The sequence below is a fragment of the Pseudophryne corroboree genome, unplaced genomic scaffold (assembly GCF_028390025.1).
Source record: "Pseudophryne corroboree isolate aPseCor3 unplaced genomic scaffold, aPseCor3.hap2 scaffold_817, whole genome shotgun sequence".
NCBI lineage: Eukaryota > Metazoa > Chordata > Amphibia > Anura > Myobatrachidae > Pseudophryne > Pseudophryne corroboree.
In genome coordinates, this window is record NW_026970396.1 from 202308 (window position 1) to 224034 (window position 21727).

At 38.5% G+C, this 21727-nt stretch overlaps 3 non-coding genes across 3 annotated transcripts; all 3 read left to right on the plus strand.

Annotated features, from left to right (window-relative positions):
• The first annotated feature begins 2610 nt into the window (after positions 1–2610).
• TRNAN-AUU (transfer RNA asparagine (anticodon AUU)) lies at positions 2611–2684 on the plus strand. The gene has a single exon. It is a non-coding gene; the product is annotated as a tRNA-Asn (tRNA).
• Positions 2685–6119: 3435 nt separating this feature from the next.
• On the plus strand, positions 6120–6193 carry TRNAN-AUU (transfer RNA asparagine (anticodon AUU)). Its single transcript has one exon. It is a non-coding gene; the product is annotated as a tRNA-Asn (tRNA).
• Positions 6194–11962: 5769 nt separating this feature from the next.
• On the plus strand, positions 11963–12036 carry TRNAN-AUU (transfer RNA asparagine (anticodon AUU)). The gene has a single exon. It is a non-coding gene; the product is annotated as a tRNA-Asn (tRNA).
• The last annotated feature ends 9691 nt before the right edge of the window (positions 12037–21727 follow it).

Here is a 21727-nt window from a genome sequence, read left to right on the forward strand (position 1 = left end):
AAAAAAAAATGCATATAGCAGAGGATAGTTTCAATCTGCCTACCTCTGGGTTATGGGCCCAGCATGCTTCCATTGCTGTACTCTGCTGCACATGTAAGTGCAAGAGATCCTGAAGCACTCACTCATCATGGGAAAGTACCAATGTGTTTCTTCGTTGGTTGATAGAAGAAACATCTTACAAAAACTCTCCAGATTATTGACTTTTTTAAGTTTTTCTAGGAAACGTTTTAGATGAATGCTTATTAGCATTTGTCAGTATGTACTTTTGCAAAGTGTCTCTGTGGCGCAATCAGTTAGTGTGTACGGCTATTAACCAAAAGGTTAGTGGTTCAATCCCACCCAGGGACGTAATTGACCTTGTGATCAGATTTTGGTGATCTTTAAGTAGACAAGTCAAATTTCATACTCCCTGTTATTGTGTAGGGTACCTGGCCTTCTCTGATGTAATCAGAGTTAGATTTGATTCAGTGATTTTATAAAAAAAAGCTAGGAAGCACAATTTAGCAGTGGGTTGCAGAGAAAAAAAATATGCTGGCAGAAAAATCCAATTGAGTGATTAAACAGCTCTTTATTTTCTGGCTTTATTTTTATGCTAACAAATTTGTTCTCTGAAAAGTGTCCACAAAGCCAAGTCTCTGATTAACACCTTTGTAAGGATGGTTTTTCACCTATTACTAAATTAAACTTGCTTCATTGGAAAGGCAGCAAGATGCATCCTCATTTCAATGTCTACTGAAATAATACAGGTTGACACCAGGAAACATTAACGCCACTGCATACTTGCTGCTTTCTCACGTGGAAGTCTGTTTAATGTGAAAACAAGGTGATATCTAATTAGCACACAGGTAAGGAATTAAGAAAATCTTTATTTAAGGGTGAAGATGTTTCTCACAAAATCGTTGCCCCAATGCATCATTGAAATTCAAGCTGGAAAGATGATTTTAATATATCACTTGTACATTTTGTATTGCTCTTCTGGTGACAATGTAGTTTGTTTTTGTCAATTACCATTTTAATAATAGGGTAAAGAAAATGAAGTGGATTTTTGAAAGAAAACAATACTGTCAATATACTATTAAAACAAATTAAAATGGTAAAAGTTATTGTACTTTAAGTAAAAATAAAAGAGCCAAAATATCAATCCCAGTTTTGGAATACTTTAATTAACAAACAAAAAAATGCATATAGCAGAGGATAGTTTCAATCTGCCTACCTCTGGGTTATGGGCCCAGCATGCTTCCATTGCTGTACTCTGCTGCACATGTAAGTGCAAGAGATCCTGAAGCACTCACTCATCATGGGAAAGTACCAATGTGTTTCTTCGTTGGTTGATAGAAGAAACATTTTACAAAAACTCTCCAGATTATTGACTTTATTAAGTTTTTCTAGGAAACGTTTTAGATGAATGCTTATTAGCCTTTGTCAGTATGTAGTTTTGCAAAGTGTCTCTGTGGCGCAATCAGTTAGTGTGTATGGCTATTAACCAAAAGGTTGGTGGTTCAATCCCACCCAGGGACGTAATTGACCTTGTTATCAGATTTTGGTGATATTTAAGTAGACAAGTCAAAATTTCACACCCCCTCTTATTGTGTAGGGTACCTGGCCTTCTCTGATGTAATCAGAGTTAGATTTGATTCAGTGATTTTATAAAAACATCTAGGAAGCACAATTTAGCAGTGGGTTGCAGAGAAAAAGAAATATGCTTGCAAAAAAATCAAATTGCTTGATTTAACAGCTCTTAATTTTCTTGCTTTATTTTTATGCTAACAAATTTGTTCTCTGAAAAGTGTCCACAAAGCCAAGTCTCTGATTAACACCTTTGTAGGGATGGTTTTTCACCTATTACTAAATTAAACTTGCTTCATTGGAAAGGCAGCAAGATGCATCCTCATTTCAATGTCTACTGAAATAATACAGGTTGACACCAGGAAACATTAACGCCACTGCATCCTTGCTGCTTTCTCATGTGGAAGTCTGTTTAATGTGAAAACAAGGTGATATCTAATTAGCACACAGGTAAGGAATTACGAAAATCTTTATTTAAGGGTGAAGATGTTTCTCACAAAATTGTTGCCCCAATGCATCATTGAAATTCAAGCTGGAAAGATGATTTTAATATATCACTTGTACATTTTGTATTGCTCTTCTGGTGACAATGTAGTTTTTTTTGTCAATTACCATTTTAATAACAGGGTAAAGAAAATTAAGTGGATTTTTGAAAGAAAACTATACTGTCAATATACTATTAAAACAAATTAAAATGGTAAAAGTTATTGTACTTTAAGTAAAAATAAAAGAGCAAAAATATCAATCCCAGTTTTGATTACTTAAATTAAAAAAAAAATGCATATAGCAAAGGATAGTTTCAATCTGCCTACCTCTGGGTTATGGGTCCAGCATGCTTCCATTGCAGTACTCTGCTGCACATGTAAGTGCAAGAGATCCTGAAGCACTCACTCATCATGGGAAAGTACCAATGTGTTTATTCGTTAGTTGATGGAAGAAACATCTTACAAAAACTCTCCAGATTATTGATTTTTTAATGTTTTTCTAGGAAACGTTCTAGATGTATGCTTATTAGCCTTTGTCAGTAGGCACTTTTTGCAAAGTGTCTCTGTGGCGCAATCGGTTAGTGTGTTCGGCTATTAACCGAAAGGTTGGTGGTTCAATCCCACCCAGGGACCTAATTAAACTTGTGATCAGATTTTGGTGATATTTAAGTAGACAAGTCAAAATTTCAAACCCCCTCTTATGGTGTAGGGTACATGGCCTTCTCTGATGTAATCAGAGTTAGATTTGATTCAGTGATTTTATAAAAAACAGCTAGGAAGCACAATTTAGCAGTGGGTTGCAGAGAAAAAAATATGCTAGCAAAAAAAATCCAATTGAGTGATTAAACAGCTCTTCATTTTCTGGCTTTATTTTTATGCTAACAAATTTGTTCTCTGAAAAGTGTCCACAAAGCCAAGTCTCTGATTAACACCGTTGTAGGGATGGTTTTTCACCTATTACTAAATTAAACTTGCTTCACTGGAAAGGCAGCAAGATGCATCCTCATTTCAATGTCTACTGAAATAATACAGGTTGACACCAGGAAACATTAACGCCACTGCATCCTTGCTGCTTTCTCATGTGGAAGTCTGTTTAATGTGAAAACAAGGTGATATCTAATTATCACACAGGTAAGGAATTAAGAAAATCTTTATTTAAGGGTGAAGATGTTTCTCACAAAATCGTTGCCCCAATGCATCATTGAAATTCAAGCTGGAAAGATGATTTTAATATATCACTTGTACATTTTGTATTGCTCTTCTGGTGACAATGTAGTTTGTTTTTGTCAATTACCATTTTAATAATAGGGTAAAGAAAATGAAGTGGATTTTTGAAAGAAAACAATACTGTCAATATACTATTAAAACAAATTAAAATGGTAAAAGTTATTGTACTTTAAGTAAAAATAAAAGAGACAAAATATCAATCCCAGTTTTGGATTACTTTAATTAACAAAAAAAAAATGCATATAGCAGAGGATAGTTTCAATCTACCTATCTCTGGGTTATGGGCCCAGCATGCTTCCATTGCAGTACTCTGCTGCACATGTAAGTGCAAGAGATCCTGAAGCACTCACTCATCATGGGAAAGTACCAATGTGTTTCTTCATTGGTTGATGGAAGAAACATCTTACAAAAACTCTCCAGATTATTGACTTTTTAAAGTTTTTCTAGGAAACGTTCTTGATGAATGCTTATTAGCCTTTGTCAGTATGTACTTTTTGCAAAGTGTCTCTGTGGTGCAATTGGTTAGTGTGTAAGGCTATTAACCAAAAGGTTTGTGGTTCAATCCCACCCAGGAACGTAATTGACCTTGTGATCAGATTTTGGTGATATTTAAGTAGACAAGTCAAAATTTCAAACCCCCTGTTATGGTGTAGGGTACCTGGCCTTCTCTGATGTAATCAGAGTTAGATTTGATTCAGTGATTTATAAAAACATCTAGGAAGCACAATTTAGCAGTGGGTTGTAGAGAAAAAGAAATATGCTGGCAGAAAAATCCAATTGAGTGATTAAACAGCTCTTCATTTTCTGGCTTTATTTTTATGCTAACAAATTTGTTCTCTGAAAAGTGTCCACAAAGCAAAGTCTCTGATTAACACCTTTGTAGGGATGGTTTTTCACCTATTACTAAATTAAACTTGCTTCATTGGAAAGGCAGCAAGATGCATCCTCATTTCAATGTCTACTGAAATAATACAAGTTGACACCAGGAAACATTAACGCCACTGCATCCTTGCTGCTTTCTCATGTGGAAGTCTGTTTAATGTGAAAACAAGGTGATATCTAATTAGCACACAGGTAAGGAATTAAGAAAATCTTTATTTAAGGGTGAAGATGTTTCTCACAAAATCGTTGCCCCAATGCATCATTGAAATTCAAGCTGGAAAGATGATTTTAATATATCACTTGTACATTTTGTATTGCTCTTCTGGTGACAATGTAGTTTGTTTTTGTCAATTACCATTTTAATAATAGGGTAAAGAAAATGAAGTGGATTTTTGAAAGAAAACAAAACTGTCAATATACTATTAAAACAAATTAAAATGGTAAAAGTTATTGTACTTTAAGTAAAAATAAAAGAGCCAAAATATCAATCCCAGTTTTGGAATACTTTAATTAACAAACAAAAAAATGCATATAGCAGAGGATAGTTTCAATCTGCCTACCTCTGGGTTATGGGCCCAGCATGCTTCCATTGCTGTACTCTGCTGCACATGTAAGTGCAAGAGATCCTGAAGCACTCACTCATCATGGGAAAGTACCAATGTGTTTCTTCGTTGGTTGATAGAAGAAACATCTTACAAAAACTCTCCAGATTATTGACTTTATTAAGTTTTTCTAGGAAACGTTTTAGATGAATGCTTATTAGCCTTTGTCAGTATGTACTTTTGCAAAGTGTCTCTGTGGCGCAATCAGTTAGTGTGTATGGCTATTAACCAAAAGGTTGGTGGTTCAATCCCACCCAGGGACGTAATTGACCTTGTTATCAGATTTTGGTGATATTTAAGTAGACAAGTCAAAATTTCAAACCCCCTCTTATTGTGTAGGGTACCTGGCCTTCTCTGATGTAATCAGAGTTAGATTTGATTCAGTGATTTTATAAAAACATCTAGGAAGCACAATTTAGCAGTGGGTTGCAGAGAAAAAGAAATATGCTTGCAAAAAAATCAAATTGCTTGATTTAACAGCTCTTAATTTTCTTGCTTTATTTTTATGCTAACAAATTTGTTCTCTGAAAAGTGTCCACAAAGCCAAGTCTCTGATTAACACCTTTGTAGGGATGGTTTTTCACCTATTACTAAATTAAACTTGCTTCATTGGAAAGGCAGCAAGATGCATCCTCATTTCAATGTCTACTGAAATAATACAGGTTGACACCAGGAAACATTAACGCCACTGCATCCTTGCTGCTTTCTCATGTGGAAGTCTGTTTAATGTGAAAACAAGGTGATATCTAATTAGCACACAGGTAAGGAATTACGAAAATCTTTATTTAAGGGTGAAGATGTTTCTCACAAAATTGTTGCCCCAATGCATCATTGAAATTCAAGCTGGAAAGATGATTTTAATATATCACTTGTACATTTTGTATTGCTCTTCTGGTGACAATGTAGTTTTTTTTGTCAATTACCATTTTAATAACAGGGTAAAGAAAATTAAGTGGATTTTTGAAAGAAAACTATACTGTCAATATACTATTAAAACAAATTAAAATGGTAAAAGTTATTGTACTTTAAGTAAAAATAAAAGAGCAAAAATATCAATCCCAGTTTTGATTACTTAAATTAACAAAAAAAATGCATATAGCAAAGGATAGTTTCAATCTGCCTACCTCTGGGTTATGGGTCCAGCATGCTTCCATTGCAGTACTCTGCTGCACATGTAAGTGCAAGAGATCCTGAAGCACTCACTCATCATGGGAAAGTACCAATGTGTTTATTCGTTAGTTGATGGAAGAAACATCTTACAAAAACTCTCCAGATTATTGACTTTTTTAATGTTTTTCTAGGAAACGTTCTAGATGTATGCTTATTAGCCTTTGTCAGTAGGCACTTTTTGCAAAGTGTCTCTGTGGCGCAATCGGTTAGTGTGTTCGGCTATTAACCGAAAGGTTGGTGGTTCAATCCCACCCAGGGACCTAATTAAACTTCTGATCAGATTTTGGTGATATTTAAGTAGACAAGTCAAAATTTCAAACCCCCTCTTATGGTGTAGGGTACATGGCCTTCTCTGATGTAATCAGAGTTAGATTTGATTCAGTGATTTTATAAAAAACAGCTAGGAAGCACAATTTAGCAGTGGGTTGCAGAGAAAAAAAATATGCTGGCAAAAAAAATCCAACTGAGTGATTAAACAGCTCTTCATTTTCTGGCTTTATTTTTATGCTAACAAATTTGTTCTCTGAAAAGTGTCCACAAAGCCAAGTCTCTGATTAACACCGTTGTAGGGATGGTTTTTCACCTATTACTAAATTAAACTTGCTTCATTGGAAAGGCAGCAAGATGCATCCTCATTTCAATGTCTACTGAAATAATACAGGTTGACACCAGGAAACATTAACGCCACTGCATCCTTGCTGCTTTCTCATGTGGAAGTCTGTTTAATGTGAAAACAAGGTGATATCTAATTATCACACAGGTAAGGAATTAAGAAAATCTTTATTTAAGGGTGAAGATGTTTCTCCCAAAATCGTTGCCCCAATGCATCATTGAAATTCAAGCTGGAAAGATGATTTTAATATATCACTTGTACATTTTGTATTGCTCTTCTGGTGACAATGTAGTTTGTTTTTGTCAATTACCATTTTAATAATAGGGTAAAGAAAATGAAGTGGATTTTTGAAAGAAAACAATACTGTCAATATACTATTAAAACAAATTAAAATGGTAAAAGTTATTGTACTTTTAGTAAAAATAAAAGAGACAAAATATCAATCCCAGTTTTGGATTACTTTAATTAACAAAAAAAAATGCATATAGCAGAGGATAGTTTCAATCTACCTATCTCTGGGTTATGGGTCCAGCATGCTTCCATTGCAGTACTCTGCTGCACATGTAAGTGCAAGAGATCCTGAAGCACTCACTCATCATGGGAAAGTACCAATGTGTTTCTTCATTGGTTGATGGAAGAAACATCTTACAAAAACTCTCCAGATTATTGACTTTTTAAAGTTTTTCTAGGAAACGTTCTTGATGAATGCTTATTAGCCTTTGTCAGTATGTACTTTTTGCAAAGTGTCTCTGTGGTGCAATTGGTTAGTGTGTAAGGCTATTAACCAAAAGGTTGGTGGTTCAATCCCACCCAGGAATGTAATTGACCTTGTGATCAGATTTTGGTGATATTTAAGTAGACAAGTCAAAATTTCAAACCCCCTCTTATTGTGTAGGGTACCTGGCCTTCTCTGATGTAATCAGAGTTAGATTTGATTCAGTGATTTTATAAAAAACAGCTAGGAAGCACAATTTAGCAGTGGGTTGCAGAGAAAAAAAATATGCTGGCAAAAAAAATCCAATTGAGTGATTAAACAGCTCTTCATTTTCTGGCTTTATTTTTATGCTAACAAATTTGTTCTCTGAAAAGTGTCCACAAAGCCAAGTCTCTGATTAACACCTTTGTAGGGATGGTTTTTCACCTATTACTAAATTTAACTTGCTTCATTGGAAAGGCAGCAAGATGCATCCTCATTTCAATGTCTACTGAAATAATACAAGTTGACACCAGGAAACATTAACGCCACTGCATCCTTGCTGCTTTCTCATGTGGAAGTCTGTTTAATGCGAAAACAAGGTGATATCTAATTAGCACACAGGTAAGGAATTAAGAAAATCTTTATTTAAGGGTGAAGATGTTTCTCACAAAATCGTTGCCCCAATGCATCATTGAAATTCAAGCTGGAAAGATGATTTTAATATATCACTTGTACATTTTGTATTGCTCTTCTGGTGACAATGTAGTTTGTTTTTGTCAATTACCATTTTAATAATAGGGTAAAGAAAATTAAGTGGATTTTTGAAAGAAAACAATACTGTCAATATACTATTAAAACAAATTAAAATGGTAAAAGTTATTGTACTTTAAGTAAAAATAAAAGAGCCAAAATATCAATCCCAGTTTTGGATTACTTTAATTAAAAAAAAAAAGCATACAGCAGAGGATAGTTTCAATCTGCCTACCTCTGGGTTATGAACCCAGCATGCTTCCATTGCTGTACTTTGCTGCACATGTAAGTGCAAGAGATCCTGAAGCACTCACTCATCATGGGAAAGTACCAATGTGTTTCTTCGTTGGTTGATGGAAGAAACATCTTACAAAAACTCTCCAGATTATTGACTTTTTAAAGTTTTTCTAGGAAACGTTTTAGATGAATGCTTATTAGCCTTTGTCAGTATGTACTTTCGCAAAGTGTCTCTGTGGCGCAATCAGTTAGTGTGTACGGCTATTAACTAAAAGGTTGGTGGTTCAATCCCACCCTGGGATGTAATTGATCTTGTTATCAGCTTTTGGTGATCTTTAAGTAGACAAGTCAAAATTTCAAACCCCCTCTTATGGTGTAGGGTACCTGGCCTTCTCTGATGTAATCAGAGTTAGATTTGATTCATTGATTTTATAAAAACAGCGAGGAAGCACAATTTAGCAGTGGTTTGCAGAGAAAAAAAATATGCTGGCAGAAAAATCCAATTGAGTGATTAAACAGCTCTTCATTTTCTGGCTTTATTTTTATGCTAACAAATTTGTTCTCTGAAAAGTGTCCACAAAGCCAAGTCTCTGATTAACACCTTTGTAAGGATAGTTTTTCACCTATTACTAAATTAAACTTGCTTCATTGGAAAGGCAGCAAGATGCATCCTCATTTCAATGTCTACTGAAATAATACAAGTTGACACCAGGAAACATTAACGCCACTGCATCCTTGCTGCTTTCTCATGTGGAAGTCTGTTTAATGCGAAAACAAGGTGATATCTAATTATCACACAGGTAAGGAATTAAGAAAATCTTTATTTAAGGGTGAAGATGTTTCTCACAAAATCGTTGCCCCAATGCATCATTGAAATTCAAGCTGGAAAGATGATTTTAATATATCACTTGTACATTTTGTATTGCTCTTCTGGTGACAATGTAGTTTGTTTTTGTCAATTACCATTTTAATAATAGGGTAAAGAAAATGAAGTGGATTTTTGAAAGAAAACAATACTGTCAATATACTATTAAAACAAATTAAAATGGTAAAAGTTATTGTACTTTAAGTAAAAATAAAAGAGCCAAAATATCAATCCCAGTTTTGGATTACTTTAATTAACAAAAAAAAAGCATATAGCAGAGGATAGTTTCAATCTGCCTACCTCTGGGTTATGGGCCCAGCATGCTTCCATTGCTGTACTCTGCTGCACATGTAAGTGCAAGAGATCCTGAAGCACTCACTCATCATGGGAAAGTACCAATGTGTTTCTTCGTTGGTTGATGGAAGAAACATCTTACAAAAACTCTCCAGATTATTGACTTTTTTAAGTTTTTCTAGGAAACGTTTTAGATGAATGCTTATTAGCATTTGTCAGTATGTACTTTTGCAAAGTGTCTCTGTGGCGCAATCAGTTAGTGTGTACGGCTATTAACCAAAAGGTTAGTGGTTCAATCCCACCCAGGGACGTAATTGACCTTGTGATCAGATTTTGGTGATCTTTAAGTAGACAAGTCAAATTTCATACTCCCTGTTATTGTGTAGGGTACCTGGCCTTCTCTGATGTAATCAGAGTTAGATTTGATTCAGTGATTTTATAAAAAAAAGCTAGGAAGCACAATTTAGCAGTGGGTTGCAGAGAAAAAAAATATGCTGGCAGAAAAATCCAATTGAGTGATTAAACAGCTCTTTATTTTCTGGCTTTATTTTTATGCTAACAAATTTGTTCTCTGAAAAGTGTCCACAAAGCCAAGTCTCTGATTAACACCTTTGTAAGGATGGTTTTTCACCTATTACTAAATTAAACTTGCTTCATTGGAAAGGCAGCAAGATGCATCCTCATTTCAATGTCTACTGAAATAATACAGGTTGACACCAGGAAACATTAACGCCACTGCATCCTTGCTGCTTTCTCATGTGGAAGTCTGTTTAATGTGAAAACAAGGTGATATCTAATTAGCACACAGGTAAGGAATTAAGAAAATCTTTATTTAAGGGTGAAGATGTTTCTCACAAAATCGTTGCCCCAATGCATCATTGAAATTCAAGCTGGAAAGATGATTTTAATATATCACTTGTACATTTTGTATTGCTCTTCTGGTGACAATGTAGTTTGTTTTTGTCAATTACCATTTTAATAATAGGGTAAAGAAAATGAAGTGGATTTTTGAAAGAAAACAAAACTGTCAATATACTATTAAAACAAATTAAAATGGTAAAAGTTATTGTACTTTAAGTAAAAATAAAAGAGCCAAAATATCAATCCCAGTTTTGGAATACTTTAATTAACAAACAAAAAAATGCATATAGCAGAGGATAGTTTCAATCTGCCTACCTCTGGGTTATGGGCCCAGCATGCTTCCATTGCTGTACTCTGCTGCACATGTAAGTGCAAGAGATCCTGAAGCACTCACTCATCATGGGAAAGTACCAATGTGTTTCTTCGTTGGTTGATAGAAGAAACATCTTACAAAAACTCTCCAGATTATTGACTTTATTAAGTTTTTCTAGGAAACGTTTTAGATGAATGCTTATTAGCCTTTGTCAGTATGTACTTTTGCAAAGTGTCTCTGTGGCGCAATCAGTTAGTGTGTATGGCTATTAACCAAAAGGTTGGTGGTTCAATCCCACCCAGGGACGTAATTGACCTTGTTATCAGATTTTGGTGATATTTAAGTAGACAAGTCAAAATTTCAAACCCCCTCTTATTGTGTAGGGTACCTGGCCTTCTCTGATGTAATCAGAGTTAGATTTGATTCAGTGATTTTATAAAAACATCTAGGAAGCACAATTTAGCAGTGGGTTGCAGAGAAAAAGAAATATGCTTGCAAAAAAATCAAATTGCTTGATTTAACAGCTCTTAATTTTCTTGCTTTATTTTTATGCTAACAAATTTGTTCTCTGAAAAGTGTCCACAAAGCCAAGTCTCTGATTAACACCTTTGTAGGGATGGTTTTTCACCTATTACTAAATTAAACTTGCTTCATTGGAAAGGCAGCAAGATGCATCCTCATTTCAATGTCTACTGAAATAATACAGGTTGACACCAGGAAACATTAACGCCACTGCATCCTTGCTGCTTTCTCATGTGGAAGTCTGTTTAATGTGAAAACAAGGTGATATCTAATTAGCACACAGGTAAGGAATTACGAAAATCTTTATTTAAGGGTGAAGATGTTTCTCACAAAATTGTTGCCCCAATGCATCATTGAAATTCAAGCTGGAAAGATGATTTTAATATATCACTTGTACATTTTGTATTGCTCTTCTGGTGACAATGTAGTTTTTTTTGTCAATTACCATTTTAATAACAGGGTAAAGAAAATTAAGTGGATTTTTGAAAGAAAACTATACTGTCAATATACTATTAAAACAAATTAAAATGGTAAAAGTTATTGTACTTTAAGTAAAAATAAAAGAGCAAAAATATCAATCCCAGTTTTGATTACTTAAATTAACAAAAAAAATGCATATAGCAAAGGATAGTTTCAATCTGCCTACCTCTGGGTTATGGGTCCAGCATGCTTCCATTGCAGTACTCTGCTGCACATGTAAGTGCAAGAGATCCTGAAGCACTCACTCATCATGGGAAAGTACCAATGTGTTTATTCGTTAGTTGATGGAAGAAACATCTTACAAAAACTCTCCAGATTATTGATTTTTTAATGTTTTTCTAGGAAACGTTCTAGATGTATGCTTATTAGCCTTTGTCAGTAGGCACTTTTTGCAAAGTGTCTCTGTGGCGCAATCGGTTAGTGTGTTCGGCTATTAACCGAAAGGTTGGTGGTTCAATCCCACCCAGGGACCTAATTAAACTTGTGATCAGATTTTGGTGATATTTAAGTAGACAAGTCAAAATTTCAAACCCCCTCTTATGGTGTAGGGTACATGGCCTTCTCTGATGTAATCAGAGTTAGATTTGATTCAGTGATTTTATAAAAAAACAGCTAGGAAGCACAATTTAGCAGTGGGTTGCAGAGAAAAAAAATATGCTGGCAGAAAAATCCAATCGAGTGATTAAACAGCTCTTCATTTTCTGGCTTTATTTTTATGCTAACAAATTTGTTCTCTGAAAAGTGTCCACAAAGCCAAGTCTCTGATTAACACCTTTGTAAGGATGGTTTTTCACCTATTACTAAATTAAACTTGCTTCATTGGAAAGGCAGCAAGATGCATCCTCATTTCAATGTCTACTGAAATAATACAAGTTGACACCAGGAAACATTAACGCCACTGCATCCTTGCTGCTTTCTCATGTGGAAGTCTGTTTAATATGAAAACAAGGTGATATCTAATTAGCACACAGGTAAGGAATTAAGAAAATCTTTATTTAAGGGTGAAGATGTTTCTCACAAATTTGTTGACCCAATGCATCATTGAAATTCAAGCTGGAAAGATGATTTTAATATATCACTTGTACATTTTGTATTGCTCTTCTGGTGACAATGTAGTTTGTTTTTGTCAATTACCATTTTAATAATAGGGTAAAGAAAATGAAGTGGATTTTTGAAAGAAAACAATACTGTCAATATACTATTAAAACAAATTAAAATGGTAAAAGTTATTGTACTTTAAGTAAAAATAAAAGAGACAAAATATCAATCCCAGTTTTGGATTACTTTAATTAACAAAAAAAAATGCATATAGCAGAGGATAGTTTCAATCTGCCTACCTCTGGGTTATGGGCCCAGCATGCTTCCATTGCAGTACTCTGCTGCACATGTAAGTGCAAGAGATCCTGAAGCACTCACTCATCATGGGAAAGTACCAATGTGTTTCTTCGTTGGTTGATGGAAGAAACATCTTACAAAAACTCTCCAGATTATTGACTTTTTAAAGTTTTTCTAGGAAACGTTTTAGATGAATGCTTATTAGCCTTTGTCAGTATGGACTTTTGCAAAGTGTCTCTGTGGCGCAATCAATTAGTATGTACGGCTATTAACCATAAGGTTGGTGGTTCAATCCCACCCAGGGACCTAATTTCCCTTGTTATCAGATTTTGGTGATCTTTAAGTAGACAAGTCAAAATTTCAAACCCCCTGTTACGGTGTAGGGTACCTGGCCTTCTCTGATGTAATCAGAGTTAGATTTGATTCAGTGATTTTATAAAAACAGCTAGGAAGCACAATTTAGCAGTGGGTTGCAGAGAAAAAAAATATGCTGGCAGAAAAATCCAATTGAGTGATTAAACAGCTCTTCATTTTCTGGCTTTATTTTTATGCTAACAAATTTGTTCTCTGAAAAGTGTCCACAAAGCCAAGTCTCTGATTAACACCTTTGTAAGGATGGTTTTTCACCTATTACTAAATTAAACTTGCTTCATTGGAAAGGCAGCAAGATGCATCCTCATTTCAATGTCTACTGAAATAATACAAGTTGACACCAGGAAACATTAACGCCACTGCATCCTTGCTGCTTTCTCATGTGGAAGTCTGTTTAATATGAAAACAAGGTGATATCTAATTAGCACACAGGTAAGGAATTAAGAAAATCTTTATTTAAGGGTGAAGATGTTTCTCACAAAATCGTTGCCCCAATGCATCATTGAAATGCAAGCTGGAAATATGATTTTAATATATCACTTGTACATTTTGTATTGCTCTTCTGGTGACAATGTAGTTTGTTTTTGTCAATTACCATTTTAATAATAGGGTAAAGAAAATTAAGTGGATTTTTGAAAGAAAACAATACTGTCAATATACTATTAAAACAAATTAAAATGGTAAAAGTTGTTGTACTTTAAGTAAAAATAAAAGAGCCAAAATATCAATCCCAGTTTTGGATTACTTTAATTAACAAAAAAAAATGCATATAGCAGAAGATAGTTTCAATCTGCCTACCTCTGGGTTATGGGCCTAGCATGCTTCCATTGCTGTACTCTGCTGCACATGTAAGTGCAAGAGATCCTGAAGCACTCACTCATCATGGGAAAGTACCAATGTGTTTCTTCGTTGGTTGATGGAAGAAACATCTTACAAAAACTCTCCAGATTATTGACTTTTTAAAGTTTTTCTAGGAAACGTTTTAGATGAATGCTTATTAGCCTTTGTCAGTATGTACTTTTGCAAAGTGTCTCTGTGGCGCAATCAGTTAGTGTGTACGGCTATTAACCAAAAGGTTGGTGGTTCAATCCCACCCAGGGACGTACTTGACCTTGTTATCAGATTTTGGTGATCTTTAAGTAGACAAGTCAAATTTCATACCCCCTGTTATGGTGTAGGGTACCTGGCCTTCTCTGATGTAATCAGAGTTAGATTTGATTCAGTGATTTTATAAAAACATCTAGGAATCACAATTTAGCAGTGGGTTGCAGAGAAAAAGAAATATGCTGGCAAAAAAATCAAATTGCGTGATTAAACAGCTCTTCATTTTCTGGCTTTATTTTTATGCTAACAAATTTGTTCTCTGAAAAGTGTCCACAAAGCCAAGTCTCTGATTAACACCTTTGTAAGGATGGTTTTTCACCTATTACTAAATTAAACTTGCTTCATTGGAAAGGCAGCAAGATGCATCCTCATTTCAATGGTAAGTCAACCTTCTTGCCCTATGTTCCCTGTCAACGGATGAAGACGCATCATTATCTACCGCAGTCATTTTGGCCCAATAGATATGCAAGAAGTTTAGATTCCCCTTTCTTTGCAGGTAGAGGAAGGAAAAGGAAGAGGTCTGTAGCCTCTTCAAGATCGCAGGACCAGAGATTGTCCTCTGCTTCTGCCAAATCCACTGCATGACACTGGGGCTTTCTTGCAGGAGCCCACACCAGTGGGGGCACGTCTAAAACTCTTCAGTCAGTTCTGGATTCATTCGGACCTGGACTCGTGGGTTTTACAAATAGTGTCCCAAGGGTACAAACTGGGGTTTCAAGACGTTCCCCCTCACCGATTGTTCAAATTGGCCTTTGTCAGCAGGGAGAAGGTTTTTATTCAAGCCTCTTCGTGGTCCCGAAGCCGGACGGCTCAGTCAGACCAATCTTAAATCTGAAATCCCTCAATTTCTTCCTAAAGAAATTCAATTTCAAGATGGAATTTCTCAGGGCAGTGATCTCCAGTCCGGAGGACGGAGATTTCATGGTTTTGGTAGACATAAAGGATGCCTACTTACATGTTCCCATTTAGCCACTGCCTCAAGCTACCTAAGGTTTGCAATTCAGGATTGTCATTACCAATTTCAGACATTGCCGTTTGGTCTGTCCACGGCTCCGAGGATTTTCACCAGGGTGATGGCGGAAATTATGGTTCTCCTTCGCAAGCAAGGAGTCACAATTATCCCGTACTTGGATGATCTCCTGATAAAGGCGAGATCCAGGGACCAGTTGGTGCAAAACATTGCACTCTCCCTGACAGTTCTTCAACAACATGGTTGGCTCCTAAACTTGCCAAAATCGCAGTTGGTCCCAATGACGCGGTTGTTGTTTTTGGGAGTCATACTGTTAGGCGCCAGGGTCCGCATGATGGTCTGCGCGGCCCGGCGCCTAGCAACTAGAGACGCCGTGCACGTACAGCCGCCGGCTCCCTAGCAACGCTAGACGCCGGGCGCGCTGAGCCGCACGGACCCTAGCAACGGGGACGCCACTGGCGGATCGCGTTCCCCATTGCTAGGCTTTAGGAAATTAAGATATTCACCTGCTCTCTGGCCGTGCAGCAAGGCAGCTGCACGGCATTTATTCTAATCAGCCTTTAGCAGCTGATTGGAGGACTCCTTGTTAAATACACTCCCAGGGCTTCTCACAGACGCCGGTAATAGCTTCCTGCATGCTGCCTTTGTTTGCTGAGAGTCTGTTTCCAGTCCTGCTGTATCCGGTCATTCCAGTCCGCAGAAGTCCGGTATTCGGGAGTTGTCATCTCATCCCAAGAGGTCGTTTGGTTCCCTGGAGTCCTGACTGATCACCGTTTTATATCCAGTGGTGTTCGTGAGTTGAGGCTCTGCCGTGTGTTGCGGCTCAGCCGCTTTACCTTTTATATTTTGTGTTTGGAGCATTTGCGGAGGGTTCCGCTTCCACAAGTCCTCTCTGGTACTTGGCGGTGCCGGGTAGGAGAATTGGACAAGTGGATATTTTGGTTGTCCTTTTTCCTGGCGGTTTCTCCGCACATATTATAGTTTTGAGTTTGCTTAGCCCCTGGCCTGGTTGTTTAGTTAGAGGGCCTCTTGTTATCACCCTGTCTCAGGTTTCCCTTTGTCTCTCATTAAGACCGGGGGGCATCGAAGTTGGGCAGACATAATCCGCCCTTCAAACGCGGCTGCCAAGGGCTCAAGAAACCATAGTCTCGCAGGGGATTTCTGACAACACGGGTGAGACAACAGAGTTAGGGCGCCAGGGGCTATTTTCCTGTCCTGCTCCCTTCCCCAGCATTCCGTTCCAGTGCTCCAGTCCTTGCCATAAGATCTTCTCTGACCAGAGTGCTGGAATCATAACATTATTACCGGCCATACCAAAACTTAAAATTAAACAGGGTTTAATTTTTGCTCATTCAGTTTTGTGAGAGTTTATCGGCCTCATGAATCCAACAGGTTTAGGGCCAAATCCTGGTCAGCTCTTAGTCAGCCAGATTCAAGAACTTACTCAGATGGTTCAGGATCTTTCTCTTCGGGTGAAGTCGCAGGAAGATCTTTTGCGAGCTTCCCCAAGGGTAGTCCCTGAACCAAAGATGCATTTGCCTGACCGTTTTTCTGGTGATAGAAAAGAGTTTTTTTAATTTTAAAGAATCCTGTAAACTTTATTTTCGTTTAAGACCGACTTCCTCGGGTACTGAATCTCAGCGGGTCGGGTTTATTATTTCTTTGCTCCAGGGGGATCCTCAGACCTGGGCATTTGGTTTAAGAGCAGAGGATCCGGCATTGTTGTCAATTGACGCTTTTTTTGAGTCTTTAGGGCTCTTGTATGATGACCCTGATAGAGAGGCGTCCGCTGAAAGTCAGTTGCGCGCTCTCAGACAGGGTAGAAATCCTGCAGAGGTTTATTGTACGGAGTTTCGCCGTTGGTCGAACGACTGTGGCTGGAATGACCCAGCCCTGCGCAGTCAGTTTCGCCTCGGCTTATCAGAGTCTATAAAAGACAGTCTCCTTCAGTACCCCGCTCCTGAGACTCTCGATAAACTCATGGAGCTTTCTATTAAGATTGATCGTCGTCTCAGAGAGCGGAGGGCTGAAAAAGGAGCACCTGTAAGGTCAAGTCCGTGTGTATATTCCATTCCTGAAGACGTAGAGGAGACCATGCAGATGGGTCTCTCCCGGCTGTCTCCTGAAGAAAGAGCCAGAAGGCAAAATTCTGGTCTTTGTCTGTACTGTGGGGGTAAGGGACATTTTGCTCGTAATTGTCCGAACAAGTCGGGAAACGCTTTGACCAGGTGAATTGTGAGGGGGTTCACCTAGGTCTGCAGCTTATCTCCTCGAATAACTCCCTTTTAGTCCCAGTTAAAGTTTCCTTTGGCAGCCTCAGTTCTTTGGTGTCGGCTTTTGTTGACAGTGGAGCTGCAGGAAACTTTATGGATTTAACTTGGGCTAAGGCCTTAGGCATTCCTCAGTTACCTTTGGGTAGGTGTGTCACCATGCATGGCTTAGATGGGAGTCCGCTGTCTAATGGGATTATTTCTCTCCGTACACCTCCTGTACTACTTACAGTAGGAGCTCTACATTCCGAGAAAATCGAGTTCTTTCTTACACATTGCCCAGCAGTTCCAGTTGTTCTGGGTCACCCTTGGCTGGCCTTTCATAATCCCACCATTGATTGGCGGTCGGGGGAGATTTCACATTGGGGTACTTTTTGTGATAAGGAATGTATCACGTTTCCAGTCAGAGTAGCAGCTATCATTCCAGAACTCATTCCGGTGGAATACCAGGAGTTTGCTGATGTTTTCTCCAAAGGCAATGCGGACATTCTGCCTCCCCATCGGCCTTATGATTGTGCTATTGAGTTAATTCCTGGTGCCGCATTGCCAAAGGGAAGATTATATGCATTATCCGGGCCAGAAACTGCGGCTATGAATGATTATGTAAAGGAGAGCCTTGAGAAAGGATTTATTAGACCATCAAAATCTCCTTTAAGTGCAGGCTTCTTCTTTGTGGAGAAAAAGGATGGCTCGCTTAGACCTTGCATTGATTTTAGAGCCCTGAATAAGATCTCAGTTAAAAACACCTATCCTTTGCCGTTGATTTCTGTACTCTTTGATCAGTTACGTTCTGCTGTGATTTTTTTCTAAAATTGACCTTAGAGGAGCGTACAACCTCATCCGAATTAAATCTGGAGATGAGTGGAAAACGGCCTTCAGTACTCAGTCGGGTCACTACGAATACCTGGTGATGCCGTTCGGCCTGTCCAATGCTCCGGCAGTTTTTCAAGACCTCATTAACGATGTGCTCCGTGACTTCCTAGGGAAATTCGTGGTCGTTTACTTAGACGACATCCTGATTTTTTCTAAATCAATGGAACAACATGTTACCCAGGTGCGTCTGGTTCTTCAAAAGTTATGTGAGAATCATTTATATGCCAAGCTGGAGAAGTGTGAGTTTCATGTCACGGAAGTATCTTTTTTAGGGTACATAATTTCCCCTCAGGGATTTTCCATGGAACCAAAGAAACTCCAGGCCATCCTTAGTTGGGCGCAACCCACCAATTTAAAAGCAATTAAGCGTTTTTTAGGGTTTGCGAATTATTATAGGAGGTTCATTCATTCTTTTTCTGACCTGGTTGCTCCCATTGTAGCTCTGACAAAGAAAGGAGCGGATCCTACCAACTGGTCGCGTGAAGCTGAGTTGTCCTTCCGGGCCTTGAAACAAGCCTTTGTCTCGGCTCCAGTCCTCAGACTTCCTAATCCGGAATTGCCCTTTGTGGTGGAGGTTGATGCCTCGGAGGTTGGAGTGGGGGCTATCCTTTCTCAAAAGGATCCGGAGTCTCTGGAGTTACATCCTTGTGCCTTTATGTCCAGGAAATTCTCCTCCGCTGAATCCAACTATGACGTTGGTAATCGGGAGTTACTGGCGGTAAAATGGGCTTTCGAGGAGTGGAGGCATTGGCTGGAGGGAGCAAAACATACTATTTCGGTATTGACTGACCATAAGAACCTGCAATAGATTGAATCGGCTAAGCGGCTTAATGCCCGGCAGGCACGTTGGGCATTATTTTTTACGCGTTTCAAATTTATAATCACTTTCAGGCCTGGTTCCAAGAATACTAAGGCTGATGCCCTGTCACATAGCTTTCTTCCGGTTCACAATAACAATCCTGTTACCCCCATACTTCCATCTTCGGTCATCTGGGCGGGCCTCACACAAGATTTATTTACCCAGTTAAAACAGCTTCAACACCAAGCTCCTAGAATTACCCCTGCTGGTCGTCTTTACGTCCCTGAGTTTTTGAGAGTTACTGTTTTAACGGAATTCCATGATAACAAAGTTTCAGGGCATCCAGGAGTCTCTAAGACATTGGAGTTAGTCTCTCGCTCAGTATGGTGGCCTGGTCTTTCTAAAGACGTCAAGGAATTTGTTTATTCATGTCAGGTTTGTGCACAGCATAAGGTTCCCCGTTCCTTGCCCATCGGGCAACTTATGCCCTTAAATGTTCCTCTCAGGCCGTGGTCTCATATTTCCATGGATTTAAGTCATATGGGTGGTAGTGGACCGTTTTAGTAAAATGGCTCATTTTATTGCTCTTCCCCGATTGCCTTCTGCCCAAGGGTTGGCAGTTTTGTTTCTCCGCCATGTATTCAGGCTTCATGGGTTGCCTACTGATATTGTTTCTGATCGGGGTCCACAATTCATCGCACAATTCTGGAAATGTTTTTGTGCCTCATTGAAGATGAAATTGTCGTTAACATCCGGTTACCACCCACAATCCAACGGGCAAACCGAACGAGTTAACCAATCATTGAAACAATATTTGCGCTTGTATTCAGCCAAACTCCAGAATGATTGGTCCGAGTTTCTTCCGTTGGCTGAATTTGCTTACAATAATTCTTGTCATTCCTCCACTAAAGAGTCTCCATTCTTTTCAGTTTTTGGTTTTCACCCCAGAGCTAATTCTTTTTTTCATCATTCCTCAGTCTCCTCGCTTACCTTAACCTCCCATCTCAGAGCCATTTGGAAAAAGGTACACCTTGCTCTCAGAAAAGCGGCCTTTCGAGAGAAGAAATTTTCTGACAGGCTCCGACGTCCTTGCACTTTTAAGGTGGGAGATAGGGTGTGGTTGTCGACTCGCAACATCAGGCTTCGACAATCCTCAGCTAGACTGGGACCCAAATTTATTGGGCCATTTCTTATTATTAAAAGAGTCAACCCAGTTGCCTTTCGGTTACGTTTACCAAGATCTCTCAGGATTGGAAATACGTTTCATTGTTCCCTGTTGAAACAATACGTTTCTTCCAGTAGATTTCCTCGGAAGATCTCTCAGGGTAGATCTCCAGTGGATGTACAGGGACAACAGGAGTTCTTGGTAGAGAAGGCTCTCGATTCCAAATTGTCCCGGGATCGGCTGTATTTTCTGGTTCACTGGAAAGGCTATGGTCCGGAGGAAAGGTCTTGGGTCCAGGATAAGGATCTTCATGCCCCGAGGCTCAAGAGGGCATTTTTTCGGGAATTTCCTCAGAAACCTGGCTTTAGGGGTTCCTTGACCCCTCCTCAAGGGGGGGGTACTGTTAGGCGCCAGGGTCCGCTTGATGGTCTGCGCGGCCCGGCGCCTAGCAACTAGAGATGCCGTGCACGTACAGCCGCCGGCTCCCTAGCAACGCTAGACGCCGGGCGCGCTGAGCCGCACGGACCCTAGCAACGGGGACGCCACTGGTGGACCGCGTTCCCCGTTGCTAGGCTTTAGGAAATTAAGATATTCACCTGCTCTCTGGCCGTGCAGCAAGGCAGCTGCACGGCATTTATTCTAATCAGCCTTTAGCAGCTGATTGGAGGACTCCTTGTTAAATACACTCCCAGGGCTTCTCACAGATGCCGGTAATAGCTTCCTGCATGCTGCCTTTGTTTGCTGAGAACCACAGAGAGAAGCGCTGTCACTAAAGTATTAATATATTTTATTAAAAATGACCTTATTCATATATAAAAATTATGAGAAAACCTAAACATCCTGTGACTTTAAAAAATCTTTTAGCAGCAACACATCAAAACATGTAACAATTTGTATTCCTCACTAAGGTCTCCTTTGGAACAATGTATCAATCTACCCTTTATATAATGTATAGTAACTCTTGTGATTAACAGGAATTCCTTAGAGTAAGCTCCACGCGTGGGCTGATTGAAACACTTGAAACCATATATTGGTAGAGGGTTTAAAAGTTCATCCGTGATGTATATAGGGATTATTCACATTGATGTCATCCGCTCCATTATTTGTGAAATCCCTATTTAGCTCTTATTTCTCAATAATGCCGTCCAGAATTGATCAGCTTTTCTTATGAAGCTTATAATTGCACAATAACAGATTAAGCATGTGACGCTATTTTGGAGTCTGTTATTATACTTAACCCAACTTATGCAATGGGCAACAATTGTGTTATGTCCG